The 22,162-nt window shown below is 36.0% G+C and overlaps 1 protein-coding gene across 3 annotated transcripts in view; it reads left to right on the top strand.

The window, feature by feature from the left end:
- Positions 1 to 312: 312 nt before the first annotated feature.
- Positions 313 to 22,162, top strand: part of LOC139967360 (serine/threonine-protein kinase 32B-like) — a 121,961-nt gene continuing 100,111 nt past the window's right edge. Inside the window, exon 1 of one of the 3 annotated variants that reach the window (XM_071971069.1) lies at positions 313 to 569. The gene's annotated coding sequence lies outside the window, so the exon portion shown is untranslated. Of the gene's footprint in view, positions 570 to 608; positions 734 to 22,162 lie in introns of those variants that run through there. The other 2 variants (XM_071971067.1, XM_071971068.1) reach the window with 2 other exon arrangements.

The following is a 22,162-nucleotide window of genomic DNA, read 5'->3' as shown; positions in this document are numbered from 1 at the left end:
CACACTTTGGAAAGCAAATCACCGACTTCCATGTTACAAGCCCTCAAATTTGTCGTTTATCTGGGATCTAAGACACAGCAAGACTAAAACAATTCTGCTAAAATTTGTTTCATCCTTTAACATGATCTTTAAAGCAATATGTAAGTGTAGTTTAGGGTAGATTCACAAGTGGAATTTGATGCCTTCTTCAGAGCCTGATATTTCTCTATATACGGCTCTGGCTTGCTTTGACACGTAGCGCCATCTCTTTTCGCTCTCACTTTCACGTAGACCTGTCTGCAGATCGATAACGAGCTCTCTATAATTACATTGCGTTCACTAACAGCTGTGCCGTACTGTTTACTGTTACATGTAGTCCAAGGATAGTGCTAAGGTTCACGTTTCCTGATAGCGCGCTGTCGGGGTTTTGATGTAAACACACTCCTAATACGTAGTGGGCCTAGCAGACGGAATAAAGTGCAAAGGCTGTACAAGTGGCTCTGCAAGTACTACTTTTACACTCGGGAGGTCAAGGAAGTTACTCGTCACTGGAGAAATGCAACTGCTTTTGCAGGAACACTTTCTAAATTGTAAGTTTCATGTGATTTGTTTAGCGATAATAATGCCATATTAATGGAGCCTAAGTTAGGATGGACAGGTCAGTGTTATACTACTAGTTATAGTTGCAACTGTTACTGTTAGTGTGCCAGTACCACCATTGGCTGCCATTATAACGTTAAGTCGTACCAGTCAGGTAAGCCTCAGCCTCCTATGTTTACTTGTGGTGTAAGGTGTTCCTGTTCTGTCAAGTCATATTGTAGCTTACATCTAGGCACTACACATGGGGAGGCATAATTATGATTCAACTTCAATGATTAGCCTAGGCCTCTAGGCTATGTCCAGTCTTCAACTTCAAAGTTCAAGTAGAGTGTTAACTGCAGTTACTGCAGTTTAAAGCAGTGGTGGCACCAGAATTCCAAGAGTAGTGTGAGGGGGCAATTGCATGGTAAGCAGACCATTTGGGCAGGGGCAGGGGAACAAAATCTCAACGGTACAAGTATGTGCACATCATGGAACATATGTAGGGGGCAAAGAAGGTTCAATTTTCTGTTACCAGAGCTGGATGGAAGAAGCATCATATGCTTCCCCTAGTTTTAAGTCTTCAAAGGTTGTACAGAAGGTATCAGTAAGTTTTATTGAGTTTCAGAACTGTATGCCACCATTGTCCCATGGTGACTGACAAGTAAAGTTGAAGCAGAAAATACAATATTGGTGACATACCTGAATCTAAGTACTATACAAGATTATGTACAGGTCTGCTTGTGTGTCAGTAAGAATAACATGTACAGCATGTGACTCAGTGAAGTATAGTATTGCTTAATAGGCAAACATACAGTATGTATTGGGCAAGTTGTTCTGTATGCCTGCAAACTAGTAAGGTAATTGGTAGAAATGTGTAATGAACTGTACAGATATAACATGTAGGGTTTGCTATGTCTGTAAATTTACAACTTTAATGCCCATATGTAGGAAATGCATACAGATATGTAGGGACATACTACTGTATATTACACTTCATCTATGATAAATATATAATACTACCTGCATCTATATCAAACAGACTTCTGGAGGTATATTGCAACCAATTGCTAACTCTTTCCAGCAATCCGTAACCTTCTAAAGTCAAATAAACCTTAAAAGCAAAAACTACGTAATCCTGATGAAACAAAAAGAAGCACAGAAATTCTTGGACTCTTTGAAATGTGCAAATATTCATGAGTAATAAAGTTGATTACAATAGGTATGACACTTGCAAGTACAGTGTCAGTCAGTGGGTGGTCGTTCTGTGAAAAGCAGACAGTCATAGCGTGTGGTGTCATCGTGGCAGTCATGCAAGCGGAAAATATGACCGTGTCAAATTCATTCATCGATACAGAAAGTATTATGATTATTCACATGTATACAAGTGGCAGATTTGACAACTAGAAGTAAGTGGGTTACATTTCTTAAAAAATAAAATGTGATCAAAAGTGGGCAAGAAAATTTTCATTCAGATAGCGCATACGTATTTTCAATCTGATGAAACTGTTGAGAGTACTCACCCTAAGGTTGTAGAAAATAGGTAAAATGGATAAATAGTATTATAAATAGAGGCCCAGGCCTTCTCCAATGACTTTATAGCTCAATTAGTTTGATCGCCTTCATAACCACTTGAACACAAAGCAATTGTGGTCTGCAGTCATTGCAGCGCAGACACCAACAGTGTGTGACATCACCATGGCAACTGAATTGAATTTTCTTTATAGCATGTAAAAACCATTTATCTGCAATTTTGTTACACATAGATGTTAGATTGAAAGATCATTCTATAGCAAAAAAGAAAAACGTAAAGAAGAAGCTTTTAAGCTTCCAAAGCCATATATTTCACAAAAGGAGGACTTTGTACTGGTGAGATGTGACTCAGGACTCAGGGAAGGTGTTGGGTGTAACTTTTATACTTTAAATTTTAGATGAGTTGTTCATGTCATCTAGCTATATATAGTCTAGTACTGAAGCTCTACCAATCATGATAGAATGAAAGGAAGGATAAGTCTGTGATTACAGGCTTTGTGACATTTTAACTTATATAGATTCATTGAAGAACATACTAAAATTAATAATAAAAGTTTCTAAAACTACTTATAAATGGATTATATCCCATTGTAGCCCAATATTCCTTACTATTAGCTAAATCAGATGGTATTTCCTTATATTCCCCCCACTCCCCCTCCCCCCCGCATCCTCCCTTTTTAGTATTTCCCGCAAAGCCTCTTTGAATTCAGAGGACATTGCACGTTACGCAAAAATCCCAAAGGTGTCCTATTGAAAGAGAAACCATTAATAGTAATTGTTTTATTATAATAATGGCAAGATTCTTCGTACCAAGAATACCATACAAATAATTAACATAATTTGCATGTCAATTTGCATAGCGAAAATAAGCTGCGTAGTCGGTATGTTATTCTCTGACGGTTGTACTCATGAAGCACCCAACTGCACATACAGGGCTCTGTAAAGAGTTAAAAGCCATCAGTAGTATGCTCAAAATATGCTAGAAGTCAAATAATCATCTAATAATAAGAATGGTCAACCATGCTCCAGTTTTCAACTAGCATAATTTTACTGCCACTTTTACAGTAATTATATACCCGGTACACTGGGAAATTGACTTGTCAATTTTAACAATCTCACTGGCAGGGAATATGTTGGGCGAGCAGAACCCTTAGGAAAGTAATTTTGAAAACTTTTAAGTAATTTTTATAATGTACTAAACTTTGAGCCCAAATACTGATGATCTTTAAGGGGATATATATTCAGGTGGCTGAAATTTGATCGCTTCATGAAAATGCCAGAATTTTTTTGCCGTCTGTCTGTCAAAACCACATCTTCATAGCGTTTAGTATAAAGAATATATGAATATTCAACAAGAAGATTACAATCTAGGAATGTAAAGCTTTTCTGACGACAGTTATATACATCACAGACCAACTACTGTTCTGTAATCTACTTCAGGGAAGAACCGGGTGGTTAGCCAATCAAAAATGGGTTCTATTCAAACCATTATATCTCAAGTTAGGAACAAGATATTTGAGATGGGCTTTCCAATTTAACAGTGTTGATCCCCCTCCCTCCCCCTTCTTTATGTAATTGCTATATTGTCTACCAGTGGAATATATATCCCTGTATTAATGCACGAACTGTCTCTTTGTTTACTGAAAGATACAAGATAAATCAAAGTTGCAGTCTGCAAGTTTCATTATGTGCATTTTATGCCTCCCCAAATCAGACTTTATTTGTGTGTCACTGCACTGTGTTGAAGTATGGTGTGCTAATTTACATAAGTACCTGTCCGTCCACAGAACGTGTGCTACATGATACATTCATGAGCCAAATTATACGCACACACATATATATCTATAAAGCACGTTGTAACATTATACTCACCTAACTGCATAACACTGTTCATAATGGCATGCATTGGAGGGGACGGCGGCCGAGTGTGTCAAAAAATTTGACGTCGTCGTTGTAATATTTACTGCATACCTCTGGCAATGAAAATTGCATGTCCTGTTTTATTGCGGAGAATTTTGTCTTTTTTCAATTTGAAATTTGGAGAAGTTTGGGATTGTTTTCTGACATTTTGACGAAGTCTTAAATTCAAAGTACATTGACAGGTGAGCAGATATATTCAAAGTGTCTCACATTCGAGGAGGAAAAGTGAGTTTTGCATTAGAGAGGGAAAGGTAAGCCTTTGAAGAATATTCATATATGTGTCATGTGAGGCCGTTGCAGATGGCATGCTGTGTTCTATTTGCTGGATTTAGAACAAGGTTATCGCCCTGTAATGATTTACCTTTCAACATCCGAAGAACTAGTATGAAATATGAATATGAGGCAGGAGTGTTTGAACATGCGCTATGAAATGTTTTCTTTCACTATATGTGTCATATATCTGTCACATTATCTGTTACCAGTTCTTATTCCTGTAAGTTGGCAATTTGCAGTGAATTTGTGACAATCTGACCAGTTTTATGTACAGAACTCTTTTAACTCAGTTTTAACTTTTTAGCTTTTTTAACTTTTGTAACAGTTTTAACTTTTAACTCAGAACTCAGTTTTGTGTACTGACCAGTTTTGTGTACAGACTCTTAAAGGAAGATAAGTTGTATCCAAAATAAATTAAAATAAACCCCCCAAAAAACCCAACAACAATCTTTTGCTTTTTGTCTGCACCAATATCACATCAGAAATGATAAAAATGAGGCATGCAGCTGACATCATGACTTTTGGGACTACTAAATTTCGACGTACATGTCGGATTGTCAATGTGGATGTCAATAGTTTGCAAATTCGGTCGTGGAAACAGCGTTGTATCCTCATTTGGTTTTTCGAAAATGGAATGCAGAGACACATGTAAAAAGATTCATGACTTGATCAAAATTATATATGGCCAAAAGCATAAATGCAAATTTAAGGTACATTATAGTCAGTAGGGTATGCATAATCATAATAATATTGCAAAATAAATGTTTTTGGAGGCAAATTAGTCGCTTAAAAACAAACCTCCAAGTGAACAATGTACTGTAATTTGTGTAACGTGCGTTAACTTATAACACACATGCGTCAAAATAAAATCTGTAGATTATATTTTATGCTAGCTCAGTGTTATCTGAACGGCAACGTTTTCCATTTTCCATTGAGTAGTTTTGAAGTTGATGATTAATGGCAGATGGAACCCCCTCCCCCCACCCCCCCCCCCAAAATAAAAATAAAATCTGGGTTGAAAAAGGTCTGCTAGAGAACTAGACCTTTGCACTCATTTCACACATGTATCACCCTTTTGCATAAAGCTCTTCTTTTTGTCAATTTCAAAGGTTTTGAAGTTAATCCTGTTGTACACATTCAGGTAGTCAAGTATATATGTGCAAAGAATTTAAACCTATTTAGTGTTCAGTTTCCATAGAAATCCCCACTCATCCTCATCTGCTAGATTGTAATCTCCCAAGGTCAGCAACTATGTATGTCTAGAAGCTTGAAATCTTTAATGAAACATCTCAAATGACAATACCGTATATTGGATGTTAAGACTCATTGGATCAGAAGAAATCGAAAGCTCCGAAATGGCGTCTGATAATTTCAACAAAAAATGATCATCGGTAAGACCGATGAATAGAAATCGTGTAATCCATCAGATCTCGTCAACTGGTATCTTATTATTGAAAGTCCCAAAAATCTGGGAAAAGCTGCCCCAGCTGTCGTTTGGTTATTGGGGTTTCAACTAGAATCAAGCTGAGGTTCAACTCAGATAAATAGCAAAGTCATTTGATAGGAATCTTGTGTTTGGTTTACAGTTCAGGATTAAAGCAGTTTGTCGTAACTTTGCCTCGTCACATTCATAAAATATATATTTCGAAGAGTGCTGTTCCCGAGCGGTGTTTTAAATTGGTCAAAGATTGGTCAATGATGTATTGACTGTTTCACCAATGGATCGTTCATTAGGAAGTACTGCAGTTAACTTTACCTGAACACGTTTGATAAAGTATGTTATACACTAGTATAGGATCATAATCACAGAGAGAATTTAATATTTAGTTGAAATATTCAAATAATTATTTCCATATTTACAGGAACCTATGAGATGATGATTGCTAGTTTGTGTGTATGTGACTAACTTCAGAAGGGTAACTGGGGTACATTTCATATTTGGTATGTTGGTTGAAGGTTCCCATTAGGTAGAACTGGTTTGGGATAGTTGTTGATAGTGGTGAAAGGTCATTTGAGGTCAGCACAGGTCAAATACTGAAAACATGTTCACACAATATCTCAAGAAGTAGAAGTTGCAGGAAGTTCAAACTTGGTGTGTATCATGCCGTTGGTGAGCAGACGATCTGTATTGTTTTTGTAAATGTCAAAGGCCATTTGAGGTCAACAGAAGGGAAAATTTGTAAAAATCTTGTAAACTTGATATCCCAAGGAAGGTAGCCTGTTCAGTTCTTAAATGTGGCTTGTGGATTTCCTGTAATTAGTTCAGCTAACATTATTGTTTGGGGTGGAGGTCAAAGTTCATTTGGGATCAGCAGAGGGCAAAATGTGAATATATCAAAAGTGCTATATCTCCAGAACCAGAAAATGAAAGGAGCTCATATATAAATGGTAGGATAGTGGTGTATTGTATAGTTTATACACAATTTGATGAAGGTCAGAGTTCATTTAAGCACCTACTCCCATGTAAACCCACTTTAGCACCTACTCCCATGTAAACCCACTTAAGCACCTTCTCCCATGTAAACCCACTTAAGCACCCACTCCCAACATTCTGTTCAAACATTATGAAGTATTTGTCTTCTCCGATATATAGGCCTGATCCTATAAACTTTGTTCCGGTCGGGAGGGGTATGTACGAATTTAGCTGATCTGTATTGGATACTCTGAGCACTATATTGTAGATTTCGATTTGAAGCTACCGTACAGTACCGTTCCTAGGTAACATTTGAGCTGCGTCGAGTGCAATAATCGCAGTCATCGTGCTCATCTCCTTTTGCCTAGATGGCCGCAAATGTTGTGACAATTGCCATAAAACTGTCGATCTGAGAGCACGTACGTTCCTCGCAACGAACGCAGCGATAAGTCTATTCATCTCAACACCGGTGTGAATTGTTTGGTCTGTGCAATCAATAGCTGTAATTCTATAGTTAATGCTATTTATCGAGTCACAAAAGAAATTTGATCAGAGTGAAATGACAATTTTATCAGACAGGTAGATAAGTGCTTCCCACACTCGCAATCTAATCTGGAAATCATGCCCTTCCTGCCCCCTTTCCCCTCTTCCTGCCCCCTTCCCCCTCTTCCTGCCCCCTTCCCCCCAACCCCCCCCCCCCAACAGTGGAGGTCATAGTGGTTTAGCATACATGTGTCAAGTTACTATTTGGTTACCCTGATCTGAAAGTACTATCCCATAGTTTACTACTCCAGGATTTATCTTCTCCTCATGAATTTGTTTGTCAATGGTGAAAGGGATTTTCACTAAGTACTGTACACATTGACTGTAACCATACTAACTAATGATAGTCTAGAAAAAATGCAGTTAACATGTTACCATCAAGGCTCTTGCAAAGAAAAGGATGATAATTATTGTGGGGGGAAAATCCCTTTAAATCCCACTGCAGCCATGCACTGAGGGTGATGGATTACACACACATGTATGCTATTGTCATGAAGTTGTCTCTGAACCACTGATTTACATACTTAACCTGTAATACTCATGGTGAATGCTGAATTTGTGTATAAAAGACGAATAATTTCAGAGAAATCTTAAGGAAAAGATATGACATAATTTGCAGATATAACTGTATTTTGTAGAAATGACAGTAGCGTCTCCTTATTAAACAAAAGAGGTTTAATTACTGCCTGTGCCTAGAGTACTGCGGCGAGAAACGCTGTCTGCAATTATCTCAGTGACCTAAAACAGATCCCTCTCTATGATTGTTAAACCACTGGATGTTTGCACGACAAAGCCCAACCAAGTTGGTATAAAAGTCTGCTTTATATATCAATAAATTTCCTTGTAGCCATACAGGTGACAATTATATCTGCAAACTCATTTTTATGTCTTTTTTATTAGTCTATTGTCACTCGCTGACAGGTTTCATGGTGGTATATAATACTGGACTTATACTATCAATTAATAAAAAATTTTGGTCTGTAATATGAAGAACGATCTTTTTAAACATTTTCACAACAACTGTAGCACATAGATTGATTCATATATATATATATATATCTTTATACATATATCATATATATATATATATATAATCTTTGGAGATCACGTATTAAACAGTATAGATCACGCCATGCATTATGATCGATATAACAGCGCCCTCTGTGGAAATGTTGAAGGTCCCCACTTTGTCACCTAGCTACGCAATGTGAAGTAATTATTAAAGTTGCTCGGTTCCAGGCAAACAATAAATTGACCTCTGAACAATTTTAATGGAATGAATCAGTACTTTTCTGATGAGACACTGTTGAGAATGTGAATTTGAAAGTATTAGAAGCCATATTTTAGCTCAGCTAAAAGCTTTCAGCTGAACAATAAGCAATTGTGCAATTCTGCTTTCTGATTTTGGCTGAAATTTCATCAGTGGTTTGTGTGAGTTAATTTTCATACATACGATCATATTTTAAAAATTTGAAGGTCATTTGAGGTCATTTTCTGAAAATGTACAAGCAATGCTGCTCCCCGTAGAGCATTTGTACAGATCTGCTGAAATGTTGTAGATATATCGTTTGAATGGTGGTGAAACCAAAGTTGTTCAGGAAGAATACTTTTGTCATCATGTGAGGTCCCAAAACAGGGCCTTCTGTAGAATTTTAGGTTATGATGAAATGAAGGCTGTAGATCATATGCAAATGATCCTGAAATTTGTTTTCCAACTTTCCAGTATTCATGACCAGTATGTGCTTTGGTGTGAGTCGCAACATGTCTTCCATCTTAATTTTCCCATCATATTGGGAAATAATTCCAACTGTGGGAGTCTTGATCAAAGTCAAATATAAACTTGTTATTTCAGGCCTCCTATCTAGTTGGTTTTAAATGAAGTAGCATGCAGTACAGTAGATGCAGGACTTAAGTGTAGATTGGATATTTAACCCATCAGCCTATGTTGTCATACTATTACTATATGAACATAATGAGTATTACTCAAAATTAAATTTATATATGATATATATTATATAATATTTACTTGTTATTTCAGGCCTCCTATCTAGTTGTTTTTTGATGAAGTAGCATGCAGTACAGTAGATGCAGGACTTAAGTGTAGATTGGATATTTAACCCATCAGCCTATGTTGTCATACTATTACTATATGAACATAATGAGTATTACTCAAAATTAAATTTATATATGATATATATTATATAATATTTACTTGTTATTTCAGGCCTCCTATCTAGTTGGTTTTAGATGAAGTAGCATGCAGTACAGTAGATGCAGGACTTAAGTGTAGATTGGATATTTAACCCATCAGCCACTGTTGTCAGACTATTATAATATATATGAACATAATGGATATTACTCAAATTAAATTTATATATGATATATATTATATAATATTTACTTGTTATTTCAGGCCTCCTATCTAGTTGTTTTTTGATGAAGTAGCATACAGTACAGTAGATGCATGACTTAAGTGTAGATTGGATATTTAACCCATCAGCCTATGTTGTCATACTATTACTATATGAACATAATGAGTATTACTCAAAATTAAATTTACATATTATATATATTATATAATATAAACTTGTTATTTCAGGCCTTCTATCTAGTTGTTTTTTGATGAAGTAGCATGCAGTACATGTATACAGGACTTAAGTGTAGATTGGATATTTAACCCATCAGCCTATGTTGTCAGTCTATTACTATATGAACATAATGAGTATTACTCAAAATAATATATTATTATCTCAATACATTACATGTATAGAGATATTGTAACAGTAAGTGGGACTCTCTCTTGTCTTAAAAAATTTTCAGCGTCTTCATACAAAGTTCTTTTTCTCTGAAATTTCCAGAGCAAGCATATATCATATAGGCCAACAAAAGTTACTATTTTTTATTCCAGAATTGTATCTCATTCCATGACTTTTTCACCGATTTATGTCCAAATTTGGCCAAATCAATCTGAAAAACCGTTGAACCAAGGCTTTTTTGCACACGCTACAAAACTTGTTTGTTTCCTTGTTTTTGATAATTAAGCCCCGCCTCCAAGTTTGGTTTGTAGCAGATTGGCAATGACTCAAGCCCCGCCTCCAAGTCTGGTTTGTAGCAGATTGGCAATGACTCAAGCCCCGCCTCCAATTCTGGTTTGTAGCAGATTGGTTAGGACTCATGGCAGCTACATGTTAGATATACGAAAATGGCCACCCTCGCGACCAATTTTCTATATTGTTGTGAGATATGCTGCTGGTACTGGTAGTGTATTGCACACTAATTTCATACACATTGTCGTATTACATTTAATTTATATTAGGACTTCGTCTGTTTATAGCTCCATGGTTTTAGTAATATCAATTTAAGGATTGTACTGTTGTTCAGGTTGTTTTTCAGAGCAAGAGTCATGATAAGTTTGTTTGATTGCCCATCAGGTATTTTTGTATAATTACGTATACACATTGTTGTGTTTACAAGTTTAGGCTAGGCCTACAGTAGTGCATCCTATATTAGACTTTCATTTAGTAATGGCCACATTAGCATTGTACTGGTGGTGTTCAGGCAGTTTTGGCCAGGGTGGAGTAAGTTTGTTCGATTGCCTTACAGTGTGTTTTAATTTTAACTTAAGTTTCCAACTTATATTTTAACTGTGACTCCATAAAATTAACATAATGTGAATGGTATAATACAACAACTATTAATTTGGAATAGAGTGTATATTGTGCATTTCTAGAATGAAGCATCACTATGAATTAACAGCTTGTTTGGTATATTTCTTTAATCCCCCCCCCCCCAAAAAAAAAGAATTAAGAACAAAAATTATAATCTATCACATTTTATTTTCACTGGAGTATGTATAAAAGAGGAGCCAGCCATAGCATCACAACTTTTATAAGACTATAAAAATTGGATAAGGTTATGTTTTATTTATAAGGATATAAGATGTATAACTATAAGGTTATAAGAAGTATGTTTAGCTTTCTTTTGAACCTGTGATGTTTGACATCAAATATTCAAAGAATTAAAAGAAAATACTAAAATGGAGAGGAACTGGGGTGGCTATAAGGAGAGGAGGAGGCCACCCATCACTTTCAATTAAAAACTTGTAATCTACTTGTACATTATTTTTTCCCAGTCATAAATCCCCGAAATCTTCATGTCAAAATTATTGAGAAGGAAAAACGTGGGTTGTTTTGATACTTGGAAGTGTACACAGTTTTGATGGTAGTCACCACTACAGTCTACAGTAACGTATAGTAGGTCGATAGGCCTAGCTTTCTCAAGGTGGGCATCAAGAATATGGTCGAGTTGTTCGCCTCTTCTTATTTGACTGTTGTCATTGACGTCAAACTATATGACCAAAAATATTATATATATTGATATTAATAATTGTAGAGACAACAAAGATATGAAACTAGGAATCGAAATTAGAACTTCCAGTATTGAGATACTGCATCATTGATGCTCTTGTATAATATTTACTTGTTATTTCAGGCTTCCTATCTAGTTGTTTTTTGATGAAGTAGCATGCAGTACAGTAGATGCAGGACTTAAGTGTAGATTGGATATTTAACCCATCATCCTATGTTGTCAGTCTATTACTATTGCATGCTATCCTTCAGGCCTGTATCCAGGGTAGTGCCAGTGATTTATGTTTTAGGGTTTTTGTGAATTTTTCATTGCAGCTCCACTATTTAATATCAATTAAAATATACACATCTTTTTTAATTTCTCTCTATACAGGATTTTTATTGGCGTTCGGTCGGTAAATTTACCATTTGAACCTCATATTACCCAAAATAAACTTGCAATCGATCAAACTAGGGCAGACCTCAAGTATTTTCGCACCAAATGAAGGGTAATGGGCAGACCTAGTAATTAATGATTCCATTAGCTTCTCAACCTTTTTGTTGCCAAGGTCCTTTTTATATTCAACCTGTTTGTATTATTCTCATGTTAAAAATGTCTTACTCACAGGCAAATAGGAAATTTAATAAAAAAAAAAGAAGGAACTCTGACTTTATCGACGTTGCGTGCAGTGACTGCAGTCAAGCTACCGTCAAGAAATTAAAAATTCATCGAGACATTTATCAAAGTCAGATCTAGAAAGTCGCTATAAAGTTAAAAATGGATTGTTTAGTTTTGTCTTAGCTTTGCCACATGAATAATTGTCACTTTAATTCAAATTCAAACTCTTATAGCCATCTCCCTTTCTAGAATATTGTTCCTCGGCGAGACATTTTATTGAAAATTCAAGTTTACCTCGCTTCCATGTCGGGAAATAAGTTTTCCAAGATAAATTATATACATACTAGGTAGATCATTCGAGACCTCGGCAGAGATTACATGTATGCGTAATTCGGTGGAATATTTAATAGGAGTGTTGTATCGGAGGAAGAGAAGGCTTGTATTTGTTTTGTAGATTGTCTTTGAAGTTTTGAATCTTAAATTACAACCAAGTTTACATGATGAGATAGAAAATGCAAATTGGTGGTAAAAAGATTGTCGCTGACGGAAGTGATAGATGAAAAATTAACCGGTTTGCAATCATCAAATCGGCTGCAAAATGCATCTCTGTGTCATCCTTAGAGATCTGGAACATGATTCTCTATTTTCTGCTTTCCTTTTTTATTTATTCATTATGCTCCATTATTCATCTGTTTTTTTTAAGCGATTGCGACGCAATCTACTTTGCACGTTTTTCAAGGCACCGCGGAAATCTTTCATTTCAATTTGAGTTGTATTTTTCATGGACTAAAAAACATTTTGAAATTGAGTGTGGCATTTGGCAAAAGAATTTCACTTAAGCATCGACAAGCTTTTTTATTTCTCCCCTCCCCCCTTCTTTGGTCTCTCCATCAAAACAGTATGTATATTTTACCCTCGGTGCGGTTGTCATCATCGTTATTCGGTTTTAACCCGTCTACCTTCGACAATGTTAGGTACAAAATCTGTCAAGCATGTACCTCTAAAATGTTGATATCTTCGGGTAATTTGAAAAGGTTCACAGTAGACTGGATATGAAGGACACATGGTCGATGAAAGTCGACATTCGAATCAGACATTTGAAAATCAGGTGGAAAATGAAAAAAAAAAACGGTACGAAAGAGAAGAAGGATAAAAAAAAGCCGAACATGATTTATAAAAGATCCATTACGTCCAGGGTACGAGGGTGGACGAGGTTTCCTTGGCACAGATTAAATGGCCGATGGGTACCCGCAGAAGAGATCTGTAGCCGTAAATTTACGAGGGAATGGTCTCGTTTTTTTGGCTGGAAGCCTGCTCTGACATTTCTCGTAATAGAATGATCAAATTTCATCTGTTCAAAGCAAAACTCTAGCGACTTTCACGTCGGTGTAGGAATTTGAACTATTGCCCTTGGGTTTAATAATGGAAGTCGCTGAGATTGAAAAGTTATAAATTTGAAGAAGGTTTAAGAGCCGTGCAAAGTTATACTTCCTTCGGCTTGATAGGTAGGTAATAAAATATCTCAAACCCAATAAGACTCCGACGATCCCGTTATACTTCCGGGGGAATGACTGATGGCGTTCTCTCAGTATGTTAGGGTTGCTTGAGTCTGCAGCGTATACACATATATAGTGTGGTAGGCTATACATATATATCTATCAAAGTGTGGTAGGCTAGGATGATTGGAGTTCACATGTTGAGTGGAGACAGGTAGGCATGATCATTTGTACAAGTACGGTAACAAAGAAGCGTTAAGGTCGATACAGTCTGTTTCGGTAGTGCAGCTTTTCGACAGTACTGCAAAACCAGCATCTTACAAATAACAGCAGTTGTAATTTATTTTTATAATGTGTGATTTAAACAAGATAATTGGTTGAATCAGTTTATTGTCATCTCTTCAAATAGTATCTCATGTAACAAAATGTATGGAGTCATTCAAGTTATTTTTTTTTTTTCAATAAATGAATAAATGAATTATTCCCAAATTGTATTGAAAAAATTTCATAAAGATGTTTATCTGATCACTGTAAAAAATTAAATTCTGCCAAGCGTATGTTGGGTTTGCATGGTACTGACACGTCCCTCTTCGACATTTTATGCCGGCCCTTTTTTTTTTCGCTTTTCCAATCTCCTATAAAAGTAGGCCTAGTTCCAATTACATCAGTTACCACATTTTTTTTTTCCCCTCTTCAAATTGTCAAGGGTGCTTTAATCCCTGTTGTGCCCTCGCAGACATTTAAACAGATTGTGAAAGGTTTTAATCATTGCAATCCTCCTTAGGTTAGAGCAATCCCCCACTTACGAATCTCTCAACTTTGTCTATTTAATGTTTCGCAGCTCCTCAATCAAATTGTTGCAGCTGGGTTTTAAGTCCGATATAATAACGTGAGAAAGGCCTATGGCCGGAAGCCTCCGTGGAAGTGTAAGGGTTACGGTAATTTCCAGTGTCTCTCTGTTAGAGTTAAACCCGGTTGTGAAAAGCTGTTTTGAGACCAAGAGTGAAGTCTGCCTCTGAGGAAATTGGAGACCAAATTAGAGAGCCTTGTCCGAAGCAAATTCCCTGGATTGATTTTGGGAGAGATGAAAAAGTAAACCATCCTGGACGCAATCATGTCTTACTATATTTAGAGAGGTACGGCTGAACTCCTTGTGGCAAAAGAAGAAAAAAGGGAAGATATATTTGGTAAACTAAGGAGTTGCTTTGTGGACGGCTGGATGCAGTCTTGACGAGATTTACAGAGGTGCAACATATCTGAACTAGTGATGAAAACGGACAATTCCTTAGTTTTTTTTTCTTTTGAAAATATCGTTGAGAATGACAAGAGTTTTCTTACTTTGTTCAGTTTTGTTGTGTAATAATACAAAAAGATTTGGAGAGCAAGACGTGAATTTTGAGCACAAACAATTGTTGCAGATTTTTACAAATATAAAATTTGATGTTCCAAAAAAATAGTCAGTTTTATCAGTTTACATAGATCTATGTGTGTGTGTTTTGTATGGGAATATGGTAATGAAAAATATGCACAGAGAAAGCTTAGCTATCACTTTTTCCAAAAGGAGACTAAGTCGCTTTGGTAAAATGTGTGAAACTGGTCCGTTCATGTGGGGAGTAGCTTCAGTGATAGATAAATTGATGCACGATTTGTATATTGATATGAGTCATGGTAGATCAAAGATAATTATTGTCATAAAGAGAAATTAACGAAAAAAGAATAAATAAATAAATACATGGATTCAGTTTCAATATAAATACAATATTCATATATAAACTATATATACTGCATATTTAGTTATTTATTTATATCTATATAGAGAGTTACGTTCATAGTATCTCGTCTCAGATCCCACTTTCGGTTTTGTTCAGTTTCGTTCAGTTTCGTTCAGTTTCATTCAGTTTCGTTCAGTTTCATTCAGTTTCGTTCAGTTTCATTCAGTTCAGTTTCGTTCAGTCGGATAGCATCATGAATGCTATCTCTAGAGTATTCATAAACTATGTCACCAAATGGTACTAGCAGAGTTTTGATATCTGTAGATGAAGAGGCCTGTGGTGGTAACGACGACCATCCTTCCTGGTTTTGAACCTCTAGACATTCAATCAGTGTCCAAGGCCTAGTCGGTTTGGGTATCGGCACATAACACGCGAGCCCCGGGTTCGAAAACCCGATGGAATTCCCCCACCCCTGCTATTCTAGGTTTTCCAACTCGTTGCCCCTTTCGAATATGTAGACTACAGACTAGCAATGAGTAATACCTCTAGTATAAACCCCACTACATGTAGACTACAGTCTAGCAATGAGTAATACCTCTAGTATAAACCCCACTACATGTAGACTACAGTCTAGCAATAAGTAATACCTCTAGTATAAACCCCACTACATGTAGACTACAGTCTAGCAATGAGTAATACCTCTAGTATAAACCCCACTACATGTAGACTACAGTCTAGCAATGAGTAATACCTCTAGTATAAACCCCACTACATGTAGACTACAGCCTAGCAATGAGTAATACCTCTAGTATAAACCCCACTACATGTAGACTACAGTCTAGCAATGAGTAATACCTCTAGTATAAACCCCACTACATGTAGACTACAGACTAGCAATGAGTAATACCTCTAGTATAAACCCCACTACATGTAGACTACAGACTAGCAATGAGTAATACCTCTAGTATAAACCCCACTCACCCAAAAATGAAGAAAAGAAAAGACCCAAAGAATGGACTTTCTGATGATGGACAACATAGACTTGATAGTACAGTGACCCAGGTCCCTGATTAGAGTGAATAAACTTACCGGTGGTGACTGGACTCAACTTTCAGTTGAAGGGACAGGGCTTTTATTCTGGCCGTCTTGTTTTACTTTTTCATTGAACCCACTCGTCGTAGTCCGTTCAAGCACCATCATGTGCATCGATCTTCTACCACTACAGCTTTAATATAAGTCACTCAGTTTGAATTTAGTCTTATTCACCTGATGACGACAAAAACAAGTAATCGTCATTAACGATGTACAGATTATGCAGCGCATATATCTAGCTGCATCGACCAGTCGACAGAAATCTACTCCGTAATGTCAAGGTCTCAATGAAGTCTCTGTACATTCATTATTGAGTAGGAACAAATGTTTTTCAAGTCAGTTTAAATTTTTGTTGTGACATACCCAGTCTCGTAACCAGCTTATAATCAACTTTGCACTTTGCATGCAGTTACCCTCAGTGGGATTGAGATGTCATACATTTTTTTCTTTCCCAGCAGCTTTCCAATAATGATATAAAATATCTCATCCATTGGAAATCGCAATAACAGTTTGGTTGTGTCTGTTTGGATTTAGACCCGAGGTATTATATAATGAGTTGGTATATTATTGATCTAAGTGAGATAGATGTACCGATGACAAGTTTATCGATAAAAGTTTAAGAACTGCTAAAACTGTCTCAATTTTCAGCTCAAAAGAAGAGAGAGAGAAAATCTGTTAACAAACTGCTCATCTATTGCGATTATATCCTATTTATAAATATGTACTTTCATGTATTTATACTGGATTTTTAATAAACTTGAAACTTCAACAAGCCTTTGTAGGTAAATGGACATAAAATGAGAGGGCCTGACCTTCCTCATTCAATAGCAGGATCTTATATTATGCTTTTGAATAATTATGGATTTTGTAAAGATCTGTTTTTGATATTATAAGCCATCAATGGCACATATTTTATATCACAATAGTTCTACGGCATCCTTAAGTATTACCATATCATACATACAGTACTAGGAAGGCTTTCTGCGACTAAGTCCTACACATAGAAGGTCACCATTGGGAAATAAGGATTTATTAATCATCTAAGACATTACATTTCTAATATTTTTGTCTGGAGTGAGCTCAGAAGGGACATAATTGCATTACCCTACATCATCTCTATGAATCCTTTGTTATGTCATTGTTTTGAATTTAATATGAATATGAATACAAAAAAATCTTGAGAACTCAGGTAATCAATGGACTTGAACAATTTGGATGCGTCTAAGCCCAATTTAAATCACATACGACAACGAATAAACATCAAATAATGTTAAGTGAATCCCTGCATTAGGCTAAACTTAACTTTATAACTTCTTTGATAACTTTTTGAGGTGTTCTTTCTTCTAGCTGTTAATTCCCTTCACATAGACAGCTCTTTTTAAATATAATTTAGTTTTTGATTTTTTATGATTCTTCCGGCCTTACAAGTCTCTTCACGACAATTACACTCTTGCTGTATACTGCAGTATCTAGAATTAAAACAAGTAATTTTTTTTCGTGCACTGCTGGCCTCCCATAGTTTTTGTCTCTATAGAAACACAGCTTAGACTTATTTCGATTGGAATTTCACAGTGTGAAAGAAGATATATATATATAAATCAAAACCTTTAGTTTAGATTTTGGATAGAAATGTTGAAAGTGTCAGACAAGATGTAATATCCCAAATTAAATGTTGTCTACAGGGTTGGATGTTTATTGAGGCCAAGGAGGCTGTGGAGTTTTCTTCTTTTGGATGGTGTTATAAATGGCCTCTGTGTCTTTCAACATTGCTGGCATGTAATTTGCTAGTTAGTCCGATATCATTAAAGCAGCATCTTGCATTCAATCGCTACGATTTGTGTTGAGTGTTCTTCAGTGATACTGTACAAGTTTTGTGGTTAAATTTAGATTTTTGAGTAATTCATTCAAAGAATTGTTTTGGTGCTGATTGCTACCATGTACAATCTAATAACAGTGCACTTAATTATATCGTTACTATCCAGTCCGGGTTTAACGTCCAATAATGAAAAAAATCCAAAACTATACTGAAAGTTTTTCTGTTTGCAGTTTTCATTAGTGGATAAGTACTAATATGCAAAGTGCTTCTGGGTGATGAAATTCTGGCGAAACTGAATTAAAAATCATGAATTATACTTCATTATCTTCCTTCCCCCTTTGGCGAAATATTATAGGGAATCATCTTTATTTGATCCAATATGAGTAATGAGTTATACTTGGTAAGTTATTTCGTTTTCAAAATAATAATATGACTTTCCAAGTAAAATTGACCAAAAAGCTGCTATTTAGTAAAATATGGTTCCTTTTAATCATGCACTATTAATACACAGGCTAGCAGGATTATTTAGGTCCCTGATTTTGTAATATGCATTTCCATACGACGTTTCTGTACCTTAGAATGCTTATCATACTGAAGGATGTATTCCAAATGTTTGACCGATAATTTACTTCACTTACCTGTCTCCTCACAACCTATGCACTATTACTCTACCCTGCCTATAAATGTGCACTGGATAACCTTTTAACATTGTGCCCCCTCAGCAACCGGTAACTAACCCCATGAATAACCCTCCTCAGCTAAAACAGTTTGTAAAATACCACAGAGACACATTTACAAGAAGAGAAACATCATCAAGCTTCTTATACATTGTAAGAAACAGGATTCTTTAATGTAGAATACCCATCTTGCAATTTTGTCTCTTTCATACAGTGTCGTTAGTACCTGTGATTGGTTGGTGGGTTGGGTTGAGATGCAGACATTTACAGTGTTAAGTTTTGGCTGGTGATGCCCTTGCTTCAAAACATTTGAGTTTCTTTTAATACATGTTGTATACTGTTTGTGTAGTTTTGTATTCGTAGTAATTATATTAGACTAATAGACATGTTAATACTAGAGAAGGCTGTTAACATTCACATCCGCTGATCAAGGATGTATTTTAAGAAAACAGAAGACAATAACATCTGATTGTCTGCTAGCAATTCTGGCCAAATCCCTCCTTGGCCCTTTAAAAGCCCTAATTTCTACTACAACATTGGCAGTTCTCTCAATTCAGTACAGTTCTCCGGAAAGCCTCGTCTGCGAGACACATTTGTCTCATTTGCATTATAGTTGAAACTGACAAATTTGAAAGTTGAAATATTACTTGAAATGAAATAGTTAAGCTATAACTAGTAGTGTGTGATAATAGTTTTGAACAAACCATTCAATTTGACTGAATACTCTGCTGCTTTAATATGGTATGGCTAAAACCGCCACCACAATGAGCTTTATGCCCAGTGTCAAGAGCGAAATTAATTTTTAGAGCCCTCAAGCAGAAGGAAAATGAAAGGAAAGTACTGTTTGCTGTTCGGATTCAATCCTCCGTAAATCTTTAACGACAAAGCGCCGGTGGAAAGAATGTGAAAGGAACAAATTACATCTTTATTCTTTCCCCTTCTTTCTTTTTCATTTTCCTTTACGGATGTAGAATATCAATTGGCTATATACCAAATTTGAAGATGAAACACTTTATCCGTTGGCTAGAAAGACGTTAGCTTTGAAACATATATATTCTGTATCCCAAAGCGAAAGTAGTGGTTTACCCTTCCATGTACTACTTGTAAAAAAAACTTCAACAACCTCTAAAATTATTGGAGACTGGTTTTAAGCCAAAAAAATCAGGGCCTCTGTTTCTTACTCAAATGTTTGTTTAGCCCCCAAATGACAACGGTGACAAATTATGTCTGTTAGGCCCACTTTTTTTCCACCTCCATCCCCATTGGGCTTGTCAGGAAAAGAGGTCATTGTTTAATTAGTCTTTCTACTCTGGGTACCTGCTAGACATTTCCATGTTTTTTTTTATTTTTTGGGGGCCTTTCTTTGTTTTTCATAGTTTTGGCTGTCTTGGCTAAGGGAGCTTTCAACAATCCTGTTGATGATACTATTGGATTGTCTCCATTTAATTTAATCCACCAAAGTTTTAAAGACTTCAAGTCAAACCGTGTTTGTCATGGCGAATCTCGAAGCTCGAAGCGGTGAACAGTGTTCGGCATTTCATGCAGGTGGTGGGCACGAAATTGATCTTGTGACAGCCACAGTTAACCTATTGCATTCTATCCATTGGCTGCAACACTTCGTGTACTTACAAACTTACTGTCAAAGGTCATCGGTATATTGACCCCGAATATGCTAGAAAAAAGTCACATAAATGGTCACTCATGCTTCAACTTCAACAGGCTAACTTTCATCTTCACAAACACCACCTTCAGAGTGTTTTAACCTCACAAAAAGCATTTAATTGTCTCATTTTCACACTTCTCGATCAATGTCCGGAAGTAATTTAGAGATCTCTGCAGAATCACAAGGAAATTACCTTTTGAAAAGTTAGTGAAGATTATAGTATTTGGGGCCAGTAAGTTCTGATGACCTTCTCATCCTTCGTCCAATTAAACTTACATACCAAATGTAAGAAAATCAAAACATCTCAAGAATTTTTCCAAAATTTATGATTTTGTATCCTCAAATCCCTTTTGAATATTCAACTATTGCGATTGTTGTGAACGGTTTGCAGAAACAGGGTTGAGTTGTTGAGCACGAATACTAAATTGGTGGCCTTCACAATTCACTGGGATTGACCCATGCGCGACTCTTCAAATAAGACGAACCTGTATTGCTAATCGTTTGTGCATGTAGCTGCTTTAAGATGAACTGGATCAATGCCATGTATATTATTATAACTATTATAATAATATTGGTAATGATAACGATAACGGTAACAATATCAATCATGTTGTTTTAAACATTCATGCACAGTATTAATTAGGTCAGGATGAAGTTTATCAAGTTAATCATTGCAAAATGCTATGCAAATAGGGTCAAATTGCTGTACAAGTCCAAATATATATTGCAGTTTTTTTTTTATTATTTTTTTTAGTTAACACAGGAACCATATTGACCTAGAAAAGCCAAAAATCTAGGACCTTCACAAAAAAAAACAAAAAAAAAATGCTACACAAAATTTGATCAGTCTATTATTTTATGTAGGTTTAATAAAAATTCACAAAAAAATTATGGAAAATAATGGACAGGTCTTTTTTAAGAACAGGAAAATTTAGATTGAAGGTGTCTTGTTATGAGTGAATATTACATGCCTTGGTGGTGGATGTCACAAAGTTTACCAAGAAACATGTCACCCCCCAAAAAATGCAGGAACTAGGTGATTTGGTAATTAAATATGCTAATTAGTATCTGACTGCTATACTCTGTCAGAGTATTGCATTCACCTGGTTTATGAAGGGTAGCAATATTTATAACGATGCCAAATACTTTGCCCTTTCGAGAACACGCCGTAATGTCCACCATTTTGATCAAACCTATTCGGAGATTTGAGACGAACCAGATTGATCCGTTTAGCAAAATGTTTACTACCTGCATGAAAGCATGTGGGAAATTCTGCTTACATCAAGTGGAAATTTTGCGAAAGAAAAGAATTTTTTTGATTCCTCGAGGAGTTGGATACCTTGTAATTCATTTTATGTGAACCAGACGTGAGATAAATTGTGACTTTTCAGTGACAGGATTGTTAAGTGCTTGGAAAAAAGTGGGGATAAATTTCTATTCTCTTTTCGTCAAAGGTACAATAGCTGCTTTTTTCCATAAAGGCTTGCATTTTGAATGCTGT

The sequence above is a fragment of the Apostichopus japonicus genome, chromosome 5, assembly GCF_037975245.1.
Source record: "Apostichopus japonicus isolate 1M-3 chromosome 5, ASM3797524v1, whole genome shotgun sequence".
Classification (NCBI taxonomy): domain Eukaryota; kingdom Metazoa; phylum Echinodermata; class Holothuroidea; order Aspidochirotida; family Stichopodidae; genus Apostichopus; species Apostichopus japonicus.
This window is presented reverse-complemented; position numbering and strand designations above follow the sequence as displayed.